Genomic DNA, 14,770 nt, shown 5'->3' with positions numbered 1-14,770 from the left:
CTATAGCTAGTTTAAAATGTAATAAACACAACTATTATGCTGCTAGTCAGTAAAATCTATTAGATGTCGATTGCAATTAGGGTTTGTCGGTTTTTAAAAACCGGTTTTAAAAGCCGGTTTTTTGGAGAAAATTATGAAATTCGAAAGCCGGTTTTTTAGTAGAAAATATCGGTTTTCAATGTAAGAATAACACTTAAAAAAAAATTGAAAATGACAAATGTAGCCAAATGTACCAGATTGATGAAAACACTGTTGCAAGCGGTTTGGTTCTTAGAATCATATCGGTCACAAGCGGTTTGGTGTGTTTTGTCTATTGGATGAATTAATTTAGATTTTATATCAGTTTGTCTTCTGGTTTCTTCATGTACAGTTCATAAATTCAGTGTTCGTAAATAATTTCAGTCAAAAACTGCTTTTAATCACTCTAAATTTTCTGTTAAAATTTTTTGTTCGAATTACAGAATATTCGAGCAAAAATTTCTTTTATAAAAATTCGAAACCGGTTAAAACCGGTTTTCTGGAAAAATTACTATTCGAAAACCGGTTTTCTAAAATGTCGGTTTTTGTATAAACCCTAATTGCAATTTTGTACTTATTAGTTCTCAGCAGCACGCCGTATCTTATAGGCAAGTAGTTTCTATAAATTACTGGCCATGAAGTTAATGTTCTTTATTAATTTGATAAGGTTGTAAGAAATATTGATACATGAAGTAAGAAAGTATTCTGTGTTATTGTTTAAAGATGAAGAAGTCGACGTATTAGTGCGAATTCCTTTAAAAGCTATTGCGAACAATATATAAAACTTTTAAAACCACCTGAATCTGACCAAGATTTGTGGAGTCAAACCGGGCGAAATCGTAACAGTGAAACGCGGACTAAGGACGAACATCGAATTAATGCCATCCTCTGGAAACAAAAGGCTTCTACTTAAATTAAAAAAGTTTTATCGAGGAGTAGAAAGAAAACATTTCCCATTCAAACGAAAAGGAAAGTTTAAATTCATACTGGTAGTTACTCAAAACTTCCGTTAAACATTAAGATAAAATTTAATAATTTCCGACAATATTAATCGTGGTGAATAGTTTTAATTGTTATATTAATTTGATTAGGCAAATGTTAAAAATGGAATCCTTATTATATAGTAGTTTTGTCATCATCAGCGATATAGGGTCGTCCGTCCTAAATCTGATTGGACACGTATTTTCACTCTTTACTATCCTGAGCTAATCTTCGCATTTCCCTAAAAATATACTTCTACTCCTCTCAACTCCTGTTCCTGCTTCTTACATGTTTCTAAGCAGCCCTTCTTTCCTCAGAAAATGTCCTACCAGCATATCTCGTCTATTTCTTATTGGCACCCTCTGTTCTCCTACTCTTTCTCTAATACTACCACAATTCTAACCTTCTCTGTTCCGTACCATTATCTATAAAAACGGCAAATGTCTCTTGTATGGGAGCCCCACTTAAATATTTATTTTATTCTGTTTTAGTATTTATTGTTAAAGCAGCAACAGAAATACATCTTCGGTAAAAATTTCAGACAGACGGACAGCGCAGTCGTAGTACCGTTTACCCTTTAGGTACGGAACCCTAAAAAAGAAATTGTGTTTGTAGTTTCCACAATTATCTAAAATTTGTATAGAAAGGTCTGAGGTGAAGACAAAAATTGTATCTTTGAAACTGTATAGAAGAATGGAAAAAAGCTTTTTAAATTGTGATACAATGGTCCTTTAGGGATAAAAGTGTATAATTATGAACAGACATAATCGTAACGGGAGTTGTTAGGCACCCTGTTAATCGTACTAAAGTCCTTTACATTATCTTTACATTCCTTGTAATATTACCCGCTTTTCATAGATGATAATCCTTCCAAAATTTTTACTGAGCTATTATGTGTAGGTTTAAAAAAAAGTAAAGTAAGTTTTTTTTCAATGCAGCAAGAAAACTTCATAATAAAAGTACAATAGGCCAATAGCACATGGAGTTTTTATAAACTTTCGCGCTAAAATTTTGAATGAGATATATTTCTGTCTACGGATGATATACTTAGTTGAATTATCAGAACAATATTGACTAAAATTTCTGACCAAGAACTTAATAAACATTTATATGAATAGGCTAGGCAAGTTGATACCTTAGGTAGACCTTGCCTAACACATGAAATAGTTCAGTGGTAGCAAATAACCACTAGGTGTTATATAAACTCCTTCTTTAAGAGCGTCATTGGGCCTATTAAAAAAAAGTTTTGCACACTGTACCGTGTGACATATCAAATGAAAGGGCTTATGGTAAGGGTCTCAAACATGTTTTGTTCATAATTTTAAAATAAATGGTTTTGAAGTTATTAAAAAAAAAATAGATGAAAATTGGTCATCTCCGAAATTACTGAATCTAAAATTTTGAAAAAAATACGAAAGATTGTTCTTTATTTATAGATTACAGGAAAATTAATAAGAAGTCTATGGCCTGAACATAACGTGGTAAATTATTCAACAAAACAATATTGTGCGGTCAAATTTACATTTACTGTTTGAATATACGGAAGAACATGTTTTTCTTTCAATTAAAATGTTAAGTTTGGTGCTCGGGTTAGGGTTCCGTACGTCCGAATGAAAAACGAAATCTTTATAGGATCACTCCTGTTTCTGCTTGTTCGTTTTTTTTTATTATTTAATTTAGCCTGTATAGTAGGTAGATGTTGCAGTTTAGTAGGTTTTACGTATAATTTTGTTATTCAAAATTCAAAAATTTAGATAAAACATTACGTATTTATTGTTGAATTCTAAATTGAGGCAGATTATTTATCCGTTAGCTGACAGCTTATGGTCGTATATTTTATTCGAATTCATCGAGCTGGTAATGAGAATTTATAACGCACTGATAACCCAGATGCGTTTATCATTCCTTCGAAGTTATTGCTACCGTTTCAGTTCCAGTACGAATTGAATTCGGTTGCATATGAAGGCAAACAATGATAATAATGATTATTTAGAATACTTAAAAAATCAATTCGAGACGCTGAAAAATAAATACCTTTTGGGAAAACCATTAATTTTGTAAATCCTTAAATTGATTATAAATGAAATGTAAACTGCCAGTAAGAAAATTGGAAGCATTCATTCCGGGAAATAGAAAAAGCTCATCGATCAAAATAAAGAAAAAAAAAAGCGACGTGGAAAATTTTGAAAAATTGAAAAGCGCCGCGTAGAAGTTCAACTTTGGTTCACGCCCCGTAAATAATTGATGAAGTTGGTGAATGAAAATCTGCGAATTTTAATGGTATGAATTCTTTATACCTCCAGCTTTGCATGTTCTTATCTTTACTTACTTAATTATATTCTTCAACCGAGGATTATACCACTATTTTACTCAGATTTTCTAACGTTTATTGAAGTATAAGAGGGAACGCAATACAAGCAATCAATTACAAGTTTGTGAAAGATACATACTCCTGAAGGAGCACCATTAAATTAGATTTTGATTATAATTCGATAATGTTATGAGATAAAATTGAATTGGAGTAGCAAAGAGATACGGTTCATATTTCGCTCATTCAATAAACGAGAAAAATTAATGTCAAATTAGTATTATACTGTAAATTTGAATATATCGTATTAACTTAATGTGCACTGTAAGTACACTTTAACAAAATCAATTTTGTTTAAAAATTGGCGAAATCAAAACAAAAAAAAAGTACAAGTCAAGTACAAGTAGTCATCATCTATTGTCAGACAAATACACGTGTTAAAACTGGGTAGTAATGGGTCAGCACCAATTTCTGGCAAACGACATCCCATGATTGTTTGGTCAGTCAGTCAGTCCTTCCGCTGAAGGAAATTATTTTTTTATTAGAGTTTACGGGTTAACCATCGAGAAACTCTTGTTTATATGTTTTCTAAGATTAAATTAGAGAAACAGAACAGCGGACATTGGAGTGTAATAAATACTTACATTCAGAGTAAATAAATTCCTATTGTATTAACGGTACATCAGGTATGTAATTGACCATTTCTAGAGGAATTTTCTCGTTTATTTTCTATCTGAATTAGATTGAAAAACTAATTCGAGGAGCAAACATTAGCTCATAATTTAGTTTACAAAATAGCTTTTTTTTAATTGATTTAATGAAATTTATGGTTACATTTCATGAATTAGTTTTGAAGGTGATTATTTGTTGCAAAGTTTTACCCAGTAAGTTAACCACTCCTTCCCCATTTACCCTCCGGAAAGTTTCTGACCTTTTGACAAAATCGTTCAATTCTCCCCTCAGTAAAGTAGCATTAAATGTAATCTGTAATAACTTGCCTTTTAATGTTCATTATATGTTTCTATACGCATTTAAATGAATTTTGTCTCAATAACTGCGCTTTTTGTCCATTGATACTAACTCGACAAAGCTGTTTATGGAATTCTTCGTAGCTTACTAACTTGTTCGCTTTTGATCACTTAGCTTTCCTATAATTCGAACATTTTGTATTTAGATTCAGAACATAANGCATTTAAATGAATTTTGTCTCAATAACTGCGCTTTTTGTCCATTGATACTAACTCGACAAAGCTGTTTATGGAATTCTTCGTAGCTTACTAACTTGTTCGCTTTTGATCACTTAGCTTTCCTATAATTCGAACATTTTGTATTTAGATTCAGAACATAAATTATTAAAATAGAGTCACATCGAATAGTATCAGGCATTTGGAGTTTAATGTAAAATGTTTGAACTTATTTACAAATATGTAGGTACAATTTAATACACATAAATTTTAAATTTCATATATTTTATATACGTATGTATTTTTATAAATACTGAAAATCTCTAGTTAAAATACTAAGCTTATTTTAATGAGCGCGTTCATTATTGTCTGTTACGCGAAGCAAAAATATACTACAAATAACAATGGGTTCATGTAACGCATATCTAACATACGAGGGTGGATTGATAAGTTTCCGGCCTAACCAAGAGATGACGCCACTAGGCCTACCTTGAGGTGACATTCTATAGTACCATCCTTGGATAGCTTGTAGCTATAGTTTCAGCCCGATCTCCTTGCTAGTGTAGGTTTGACAGCACGCTGAACAAGACGCCTCTGTGGTTTTCGTAAAAATGGAAAAGCAGGAAAATCGTGCTGTCATCAAATACTTTTATTTGAAGGGGTTAACGCCGAAGGAAATTAAAAAAGAGATGGACTCAACACTGGGGACATCCTCCCCGTCATATTCAACCGTTAAGCAGTGGGTTTCCGAGTTTAAAAAGGGTCGTGTGAGCACCTCTGATGGGCCTCGCTCAGGACGCCCCGTTGAGGTCACAACTCCAGATATGATCGAAAAAATTCATCAAATAGTGCTGGGAGACCGCAGATTGAAAGTGCGTGAGATAGCTGAGACCTGTAAGATGTCATATGAACGTGTGCAACATATTTTGCACCAACATTTGCATATGGAAAAGCTCTGTGCAAGATGGGTGCCGCGTTTGCTAACAGTCGACCAAAAATTGATTCGAAAAAACATTTCTACCGCAAATTTGTCATTGTATAAGCGTAATCCAAGCGAATTTTTGCGTCGATTCGTAACCGTTGACGAAACGTGGGTCCACCACTACACTCCTGAAACCAAAGAACAGTCTAAACAGTGGATTGGACCAGGGGAACCAACTCCAAAGAAGGCAAAAACAATTTTTTCGGCGAACAAGGTTATGGCTACTGTTTTTTGGGATGCAAGAGGTATTATATACATTGATTACCTTGCAAAGGGTAATACTATCACTGGTCAATACTACGCAGACTTATTGCAACGTTTGAGCCACGAGGTGAAAATTAAACGACCTCATCTGGCGAAGAAAAAAATCTTGTTTCATCACGATAACGCACCAGCGCACACGTCAATCGTTGCGACGGCTAAAATCAACGATCTAAAGTTTGAATTGATGCCGCACCCTCCTTACTCTCCAGACCTAGCCCCGAGTGACTATTTTCTGTTCCCTAATCTCAAAAAATGGCTTGGCGGTAAGAGATTTGCGGACAATGAAGAAGTAATCGAAGCTGTAAATGGTTATTTTGAGGAGCTTGACGAATCAGTCTATAGAGATGGCATTAATAGACTGGAACACCGCTATGAGAAATGTATCAGCCTTGGAGGAGATTATGTTGAGAAATAAAAAAAAAAAATTTTTAAAAACCTTGTTTTTCTTGGTCAGGCCGGAAACTTATCAATCCACCCTCGTATTATTTATACGTAGGTAATGCATACTTTCTGAAATGAATTTTCGTATTCAGCATGCAGTTTTATATTTTAATGATCGTTTGATATGCAGCGAAAACAAAAATACGTATAAATAATACCTACTGGTACAGGAAAACAACGGATTTTTATATTATAATACGATTTACTTTGGAATCCTATTACTAGTAACCATTTGCGTCGCTTATAGTTATAGCATAAGATATTTTAGTCCTTCGAAAGGATAAACTTAAGGCGGTATGGCAGCATTATTTATTGGATTTAATAGCTCGCGTTTTGAAGTAGAATTTCTGACTTCCCAGAAATAGGGAAGTTATTGTAACGGAATATTATCCAAAAAGTATCAATCGGTGAAGCTATATATTCTTTTGTTTAGACAAAAAACTTCAAATTTATTTATTTATTTATTAAAATTCAAGGAAAATACAAATGTCAAAAAAAGGTAAATATTTATTTATTATTTCTGTAGCTTGGAGCTGAAAGGGTCAATGTCAATATTTTGCTGTTTTGAGTGAACCATTGCACTAGATTCCATTTGTTATTCTCTTTCATATAATTACTAAAATACGTCCAATATCAAATTCAATTACCAGTTGATCTATAATTGGTAATGGTAGCTAATTAATTCAGCTATAGGGTAACAGTTCACAAAACTTTTCAACCGTATTCGAGGGGTAAAAGTGGACCCCCTAAGTCCTCATTTTTGACAAAAATTTCAAGTGCAAATAGGATGATTTTGACATTGACCCTTTTAATTTCAACCTACCAGTTTTATACTGCAACAATTTACATATGATATGCTGGATGACTATATAAACTAATATTCTATCCCTCGGGAACAATATTGTTTTTCTGGATAAAAGGTACCCTATGTCCTTTACTGTACCCCTGACAATGTGTCTACAAAATTTTATGATGATCGATTGAGTAGTGAAAACGTAAAATTGTTACATACAAACTCACATTCGCATATTCGTAATATTAGTTGGGATATACAGGACTTAATTACCGTTTTAAAATATATGTTTTTATCATTTACGTAGATGATTACCAATGGGCTTTTTGTGTTTTGATGGCAAGAAGCTTCCAAAGCACTAATTTTTGAATACCTAAATATCGTTAATATACATTAACAATATTCTTGGAGGTTATTGTATTTAACATGCAATTTCATATCATATATTGATGAAACAAAACGTTACCAGGAAGTAGAAATGATATTAGTATGAGATAGAAACCGATTTTTATAGATATTATAATAAGCTTTTATTCTGAATCCCCCTAGTAATAAATACTTATGTCATGTCATTAATAGCGACTGCTATTCTTTCAAAAGACAAAAAATGTCTTTGATGAAGTAATAAATTCCAGTAAATGGTAATAAATAAACGGTAAAATAATGAATAATTTCGGGAGACTTACTTTTACTGGCGGTTCTGTTATCTTTATGACAACCGAAGATTTCCAGATGGCAGAAAATTCAATTCTGAATAAATTTATAACTATCATAACTTCCTTTTTACTGTTAATAACCACTTCTTCGGTAGCTGTTTAGGTCCAAATACAAGCACAATATATCCTAAAAAAAAATACCTTTTTTTCTATTTTGTTGTTAGATCAGAATCTTCCTATACGGTGTAATAATGGAGGAGAATGGTTAGGTTAGGTTGGTGGTGTAATAGTAAAGGAGACGTAATGACAATTTATGCACCGTCGATTTCTTAGTTACGTGTCATCACCATAAGGTCGTCAGTCCTAAGACTGGTTGGACACGTACCTGCACTCTTTCCTATCCTGAGCTAAACTTCGCATTTCCCTAAAACTAGAACAGCCCACATCCTTAACTATTTGCGAACAGAAATCTAATCTAGGTCTGCTTCTACCACTCCTAACTCCTGTTTCTGCCTCTAATATGTCTCTGAATAGACCTTCATGCCTAAGAAGGTGTCCTACCAACCCATCTCGCCTATTTTTTATTGACTTACATAGAGTCCTCTGTTCTCCTATTTTCTCCAATACCTCTTCATTTCTAACCTTCCCCACCTACGATATCCTCATCATCCGCCTATAACACCACAATCCCTATTGCACTTATTGATGACATCCCCCGGGGTAGTCCCCGCCCGGACATCCGAATGGGGGACTAGTTTACGTCCGGAGTGCTTTACCCCAGACGACGCCATCATTTAATTTCACTAGTTGAACGTTTTACTCGGGATCATAATGTGGTGGTTTCCCGTTGCCTTCCACATCGCAGTTGTGCATCAGAGTGCCATACCGATCCTCGTGAGAGCTGCTGCCGTCTTTCAGGGACTTGTCTTAGTCTGGTTTCTCTTTAAGAACCCCTCCGTTATGGTTGAACCTATGGTCCGGCTCCCTAAATCATCTAAACCCGCAAGCCGAACGACCCACTCTAATTTGTACAAGAGTTTCGTCAAGGTTCAAGTCCCATCGGATCGTAGTTACGTATAGAAAATAAAAAATCTCACCTCTTTTGAGATTACACACTCCCTACGTAAACTACCCCGAGCCGTCACTGCAGTGAGGACTCCTAGTTAGTTATTAGTATTCTCGACAAGTAACGGGAAGTATTTGCGCATACTTTCTTTTTTAATTTCGGTATGTCCACCGTGCTGTCCGAAAAGAGTTATATAGACTGACGGCCTTTTACCGTTGGAATGTAATAAACATTTGAGGCGCTAAACCTCAAGTAGCTGGACAGCAAAGTTAAACTAAAACTAGAAAAGTCTATGGGAAGACCAAGCTGCGTCTGCGGAACATTTTTAATTTACGGAAATAAGAGCCCCAATTTTTTTTTGGTGACGTAAATTAATTAACAAGAAGTAGGAATTTTGTACTTGTAGTAGTTTGCCACATAGATAATTAAATTCTTAAACGTCTCGACTAATCGAAATCTATTAACAACTTAAGTTGCTAACTTGTTTAAAGGTGAATTTATATGGCGTAGCTAAGAGCACATTTGCTGCATTGTTTCTTCATTAACACCAATTGCTTTCAGAAATTGTAAACGCAAAGTCACAAGTAATTATTGTACTATTGTATTCTACGTACAAATGTTCATTTCGTTGACTAAAGCTCCCCGCAAGTTGTAACTAATTTGTTGAATAACTTCAAGCGTTGGTGACCACTGTTGGGGTTCACGGATTCGACCCTAAAGTCACACTAAACATCAGTTTCCATATTTTGAATTAAAAACCATCAAAGTAATAATATTAACATTAGATTCCCGAAAACATAGATGTATAATGTACAAGTTTACAAGGAGCTGATTCCGCATCTTCGCCCGTAGAGTCAAAACTATATGATATATCTGTCGCTTACTTTAGGGTGAGGCAGAAGTAGAAATGCGAATTTCACCCCGATCTTAAATTTTACTCAACCCTCCATAAGAAATATGGCTTCAAAAATATGGAACCTTCCGGCAAAAAGGATCGATGTAACTTTGTATCTCCAGTGAAGCATACAAAAATAATTGGTATAATACTAAAAATGAAGCACTCGGCGGGTCTGACAATCTGAAATTATTATTTGATCTGTAGCAATTGTTTCCGGTGTTAGCCCAGTCGCATATTCTTTTTGATAATGGCATAACTAAGAGAAAGCAATTTTGATAGATCAGATAATAATTTCTCTATGTACAACTCCGCCAGTGTTTTACTTTTATTACAATGGGTATACTTCGTTTACTTTCTGTAGCGATGTGACCTTCAGTTTGGCCGGCGCAAAGTAGAAAAGAACAGCACTAGGCCAGAAAAGGAAGGAGACAACTCTTAACCGCTGAGGAGCGTATAATCCGTACAGTACTGCACGGAAAAATTGACCATTTTATCCACTACAATTGCGTTGCTCAAATGCGCTGTTATTGGTACCATTTACTACTGAAAATATCAACGAGATGTTCATTTATATTTGAAGACATATTAAAGGCTTTAACGCTTGTTTTCGACTCGCACTGCTGTTCATGATTGAACAAAACTTTTGGCAGGTACTGTATGAAAAGTATGTTTAATGAACAAGAGTCGAGAGTATGTATAATGAGCTTTTTTCTCCCTACCTACGATTTTGCCAGCGCGCATCCAAGGAATTGGAAAGGGCACATCGTTAGAGAAAGTAAATGAAGTATACCTGTTAACGAAGTTCCCATCAGTGAGTTCATTATTTCAAATATTAAAATGATTATAATAGGTAAATATTCTGCAGACAGTCTAAATTTTAAGTGATTCACGGAAACACACTCTTGTACATTTTAGGCGTGTAATATTTACCTGAAAATGAGGTTTATAACAAACATGTATAGTTACGTGTCCTACGGGAACTGTACAAACACGTCCTCCGCTAGAACAGCCCCAAATAATAATTAATTTTAATGTTATCTCTTAAATGAACTTCGACAAACGATCGTGTTAGTTTACTTTGTGCAGTTAACAAACAGACTTGTGTACTGAGGTTTGTAGGTACATAGTACTAAAGTTTTACTATTAACTTCAACCCCTTCTCTTGTATAAGTAATACACATTAAATCAGTCTGATATAATATATGCTATGCGTACTCTTGACTTAAAACGCTCTTTGATGTTAGTTTTTTGGGTGAGAAATCTTAACGAACGCTGTTATCTATAGTAACTAAAATCATAAAACATATCGGCTATAAACCGACTTCAGAATACTTTGATGCACTGAAAACAATTATTAATAAGAAAATAGTAAACAAAATCGGGCAGTATACGATTTATATGAAGGCGTAGAAGAGCCAGACATAATTTTTTTTTTTGAAATTTCGACAACTCGACAACTATTAGGTCGAAACGTCGCGCCCACGTTATCAGTGCAGTACCATTGAAGATTTCAGCCGCAATTGTCGACGAAACGTTTGGACCTAACAGTTCATTTAGACCATGGCCTTTAAGCCCGAATCATAATTTACAACAAAATTAATCTTTACATTCTGTTTCCAAAGTTCGAGGACCTGATTTCATAAAATTTCAGAAGGGAAAGCGTAAACAGAAAAGATATCTACCCCTACGCCTATTAGAGACTTAAATTAAGGAATTAAAATAATATCGATTCGATCTTGAAAGAAAGCCACAATAAAATTTTCATAATGAATATTGAAAACCAATTTAAACATCATTAAGATCTTATTATAAGTATCTAAGGTCAAAAGCAAGTTCATCAGTGTTGTGACGATAGGTTAAAATTGAGTCACTTCTTTCGTATTGTCCGTACCTACCCTAAAATTATAATCCTAACCTAATTGAACTTAAAACTTTAATTTGATTGATTGTAATCATAAGGTTACAGTACGTAAAGGCACCACGAGCTAAATGAGTCTTGTAGTACTCTTGTGCTTTCTTAAAATTGTCTTAGCTTAGGTTGGGATTGAATTAGGTTACGTTAGGTTGTAATTTAATAAGCATTTGGGGTTGCAAGTTGAAGTTTCGACCTATAACATGAAAATTCTAATTGCAAATTGAATATAAATTTGGTTTCGTTATATGTAGGTTATTCTTTTTAATTGAGTTAGAAATACTTTGAATTGAAATAGTTAAGTATTTTAATCACTGTTTTATTAAGTTTATTAATTATCACAATTTAATTTGTAATATCAATTAAAATACCTAGAAAATTTATTTCTGCTGGGATTTTATTTTTACAAATTCGGGTCGAAATTGTATTTTTTATTATTTTCGCTTACGAAGCAACGGGCTAGTGGGATAAATTGTATATATCGCTTTAATATTTAGGTAAATTTTCCATTTTCATTTTCTCCATGTAGGCATAGCAAACAAAGACTATAATGTCTGCACTCGCTGATAATATACTTGCCCATGACTACAAGTACCAGTTTATATTATATTTAGATAGATCCAAGCATTACAATAAGAATATCTGTTCAGTTCTTCCTCCGCCGTTTTGTCCTTATTTTCAATTTTGCACAGTTAAACGTTTCAAATGTCAGTCCGGATTTTTCCTTAATAACTCATAATGACGTTCTTCTCATAGGAAATATGAGAGCTTAAAGCCTTAAAGATTCGTTTCTTATTAACATGAAAATGAGGATTTGAATAAAAAACAGGAGAGACATTTCACAGAATGGTGAGTGAGGCTTTTAACTTTATTATTAATCCTTTTGTGTTGCAGTCCTAGGAGCAATAAATTTTTGCGAAAAAGCGAGTTATTTGCGCGAGTTATTTGCTTGCAGAGTTTACCTCTCGTTTTATTATTATAAGGAAGCTCTACAGAAAGCTCATAATTTCAACTGTTCCTTCTAGCAGGTACATATCATGTCCAAATTATTTCCCGCCTTGTTTATAAACCTACGTTAAAAGTTTTATATTGTTCCATACTTTCACGAAAGAATTTCAACAAATTAACAGTTCAAAGTTGAAGTTACATATAGGTAGTATGATTATTTAGCTAGATAGTCTATTACTGAAATTATAAATAGTACAGAGTTTGTCTGTTTGTAGGTGATTTTATTCTTAGATTGTTTCCTCAATTCATTAGCGAAAGTGTTCCTAAAATAAGAACGTTCCTTAATTTAGCGGTTGTACCGTAGCGGTTATATTTAAATTCATCGATTCTGAAATAAAACTACAGAACTTCCTGGGTTCATTGTCGACGTCAATTAAAAGTTTGACACTATTCGGAAATAGTAATCAATGTTGTGCACGATTCATTACTCTGTAGTGCTTCTTAAGTTTACATCTAATTCAACCGTGTTTGTAACTACGAAACGGAAACTCGTAAAAAATTATATGATCCTTTTAGTTCTTTCCGAATATAAAAAATAACAGTAAATGCAAGGCTTTTATTCGTTATTTATTGCCCTTCGTTTGTCCACCAGTTACAATTCATAAAAAATCCTTTGATCTCTATTTTATTTACTCGATGGTTGTTTGGCTTTTGTCTTTCCTCTGCGTAATTAAATATTAATGAGCTAAAAAAAACTTAGTCGAAAATCCCTTATAAGTAATCTATTTACATAAGTAACAGTCATAAAGAGAGATGTTTGTATTAATTAACTCGCCGCAACGTGCTTTACTTACAAGTAATTTAATTGAAAGCACAATCTAGGATATGGCTTTCGGTCCTGGTTACATGTCGATGACGCGTGTATTATTTAAATGAAATCGACGTTTAAATATCCTGTGGTTCGCACGTCTCTGCAGAGCAATGTATTCTGGGTCAAACAACGTCATTTGTAATTCGAAACACCGTGTTTCACGGAGGCGGCGGCGATAGTAACACCAATTCCAGGCTGCGTCAGGACAGCAGTAAAATGCTGCATCCTAGCCAAAACACACCCTACCAGATAGATCACAGTCCAATTTATAAAAAATTAGTCAAGTGCAAGTCGCATTTATGCATTGACATCAGTCCTGTACTATCTCTAATAAAAGTCATATGCCTACACTCTAACTAATATGAGTTTGTTTGTTTGCTTATTACTACTTCACGCCTAAAATACTCAACCTATCATCATGAAATTTTGTACACATATTGTCAGGGTTACAGAAAAGGACATAGGCTAGAAAACAATACTGAGAGAAAAAAAAATTCTTTTAGCATTCTACGTAAGATGTATCTTTAACCTAGAAAACTAAAAACTTTAGTTTTATCCTGATGGTCCTTGTCAGGACTTACGATTTAGGTCATCAACGCGAACGAAGCCGTAGGTAAAAGCTACTAGCATATAAATAATAAATAATATCATAGGTACCTATACAATATATACATATTGTTTTCAATGATATCCTCATCACTATCTGTAGTATTAAACTGTTTTAACCATCACCACAAAGTCGTCAGTCTTAAAGACTAATTGAATACGCACTTTGATTCTTCGTTTCTCACACAACCTTATAGTCTCTTACTAACTTCGCACGCATGCTTCATTATCATCATTGTCATTATCAGTCGTCAATCCTGAGATTAGTTAGACACGCACCTCCACTCTCTCCTATCCTGAGCTAATCTTTGCATTTACCTGAAACTACAGCATCCCACGTCCTTATTTTTATCTCTACTCCTCTTAGTTCCTGTCTCTACTTCTAATATGTATCTAACCAGTCCTTCATGCCTGAGAAGGTATCCCATTAACTATACCTATCGCCTATTTCTTATTGACTTCTATAGCGCCCTCTATTTTCCTACTCTTTCTATTACCTCCTCATTTCTAACCTTTTCTATTAACAATATTTTGTTCATCCGCTTACAACATCACACCTCAAACCATTTCAACTTTTTGTTTTCTTTTTACATATTATATTGTAATATTAAGTGTATATCTCTTTTCAGACGAACGGGCAATGTTGTAACAATATTAGGGTTCCGATGAACCCTTCGGGTACGAAACTAACCATGAACCTGTATGTGACGTTTTCGAAAACGGTTTCTATTAATTTAAATTTCTTCAAGTGCTTTCTATATTTCTCTTCTTAAGTTAGTCAATCTTCTTCTGAAAAAAAGTTTCCTTTTTTTCTTGTGGCGATCACAAAACCGAAGATCATA

The 14,770-nt window shown here is 34.0% G+C and overlaps 1 protein-coding gene across 10 annotated transcripts in view; it reads left to right on the top strand.

The window, feature by feature from the left end:
* Positions 1-14,770, top strand: part of LOC108737328 (zwei Ig domain protein zig-8) — a 207,079-nt gene that overhangs the window by 150,678 nt on the left and 41,631 nt on the right. The gene's annotated exons all lie outside the window — the stretch shown is intronic.

The sequence above is a fragment of the Agrilus planipennis genome, unplaced genomic scaffold, assembly GCF_000699045.2.
Source record: "Agrilus planipennis isolate EAB-ADULT unplaced genomic scaffold, Apla_2.0 scaffold90, whole genome shotgun sequence".
Taxonomy (NCBI): Eukaryota; Metazoa; Arthropoda; class Insecta; order Coleoptera; family Buprestidae; genus Agrilus; species Agrilus planipennis.
This window is presented reverse-complemented; position numbering and strand designations above follow the sequence as displayed.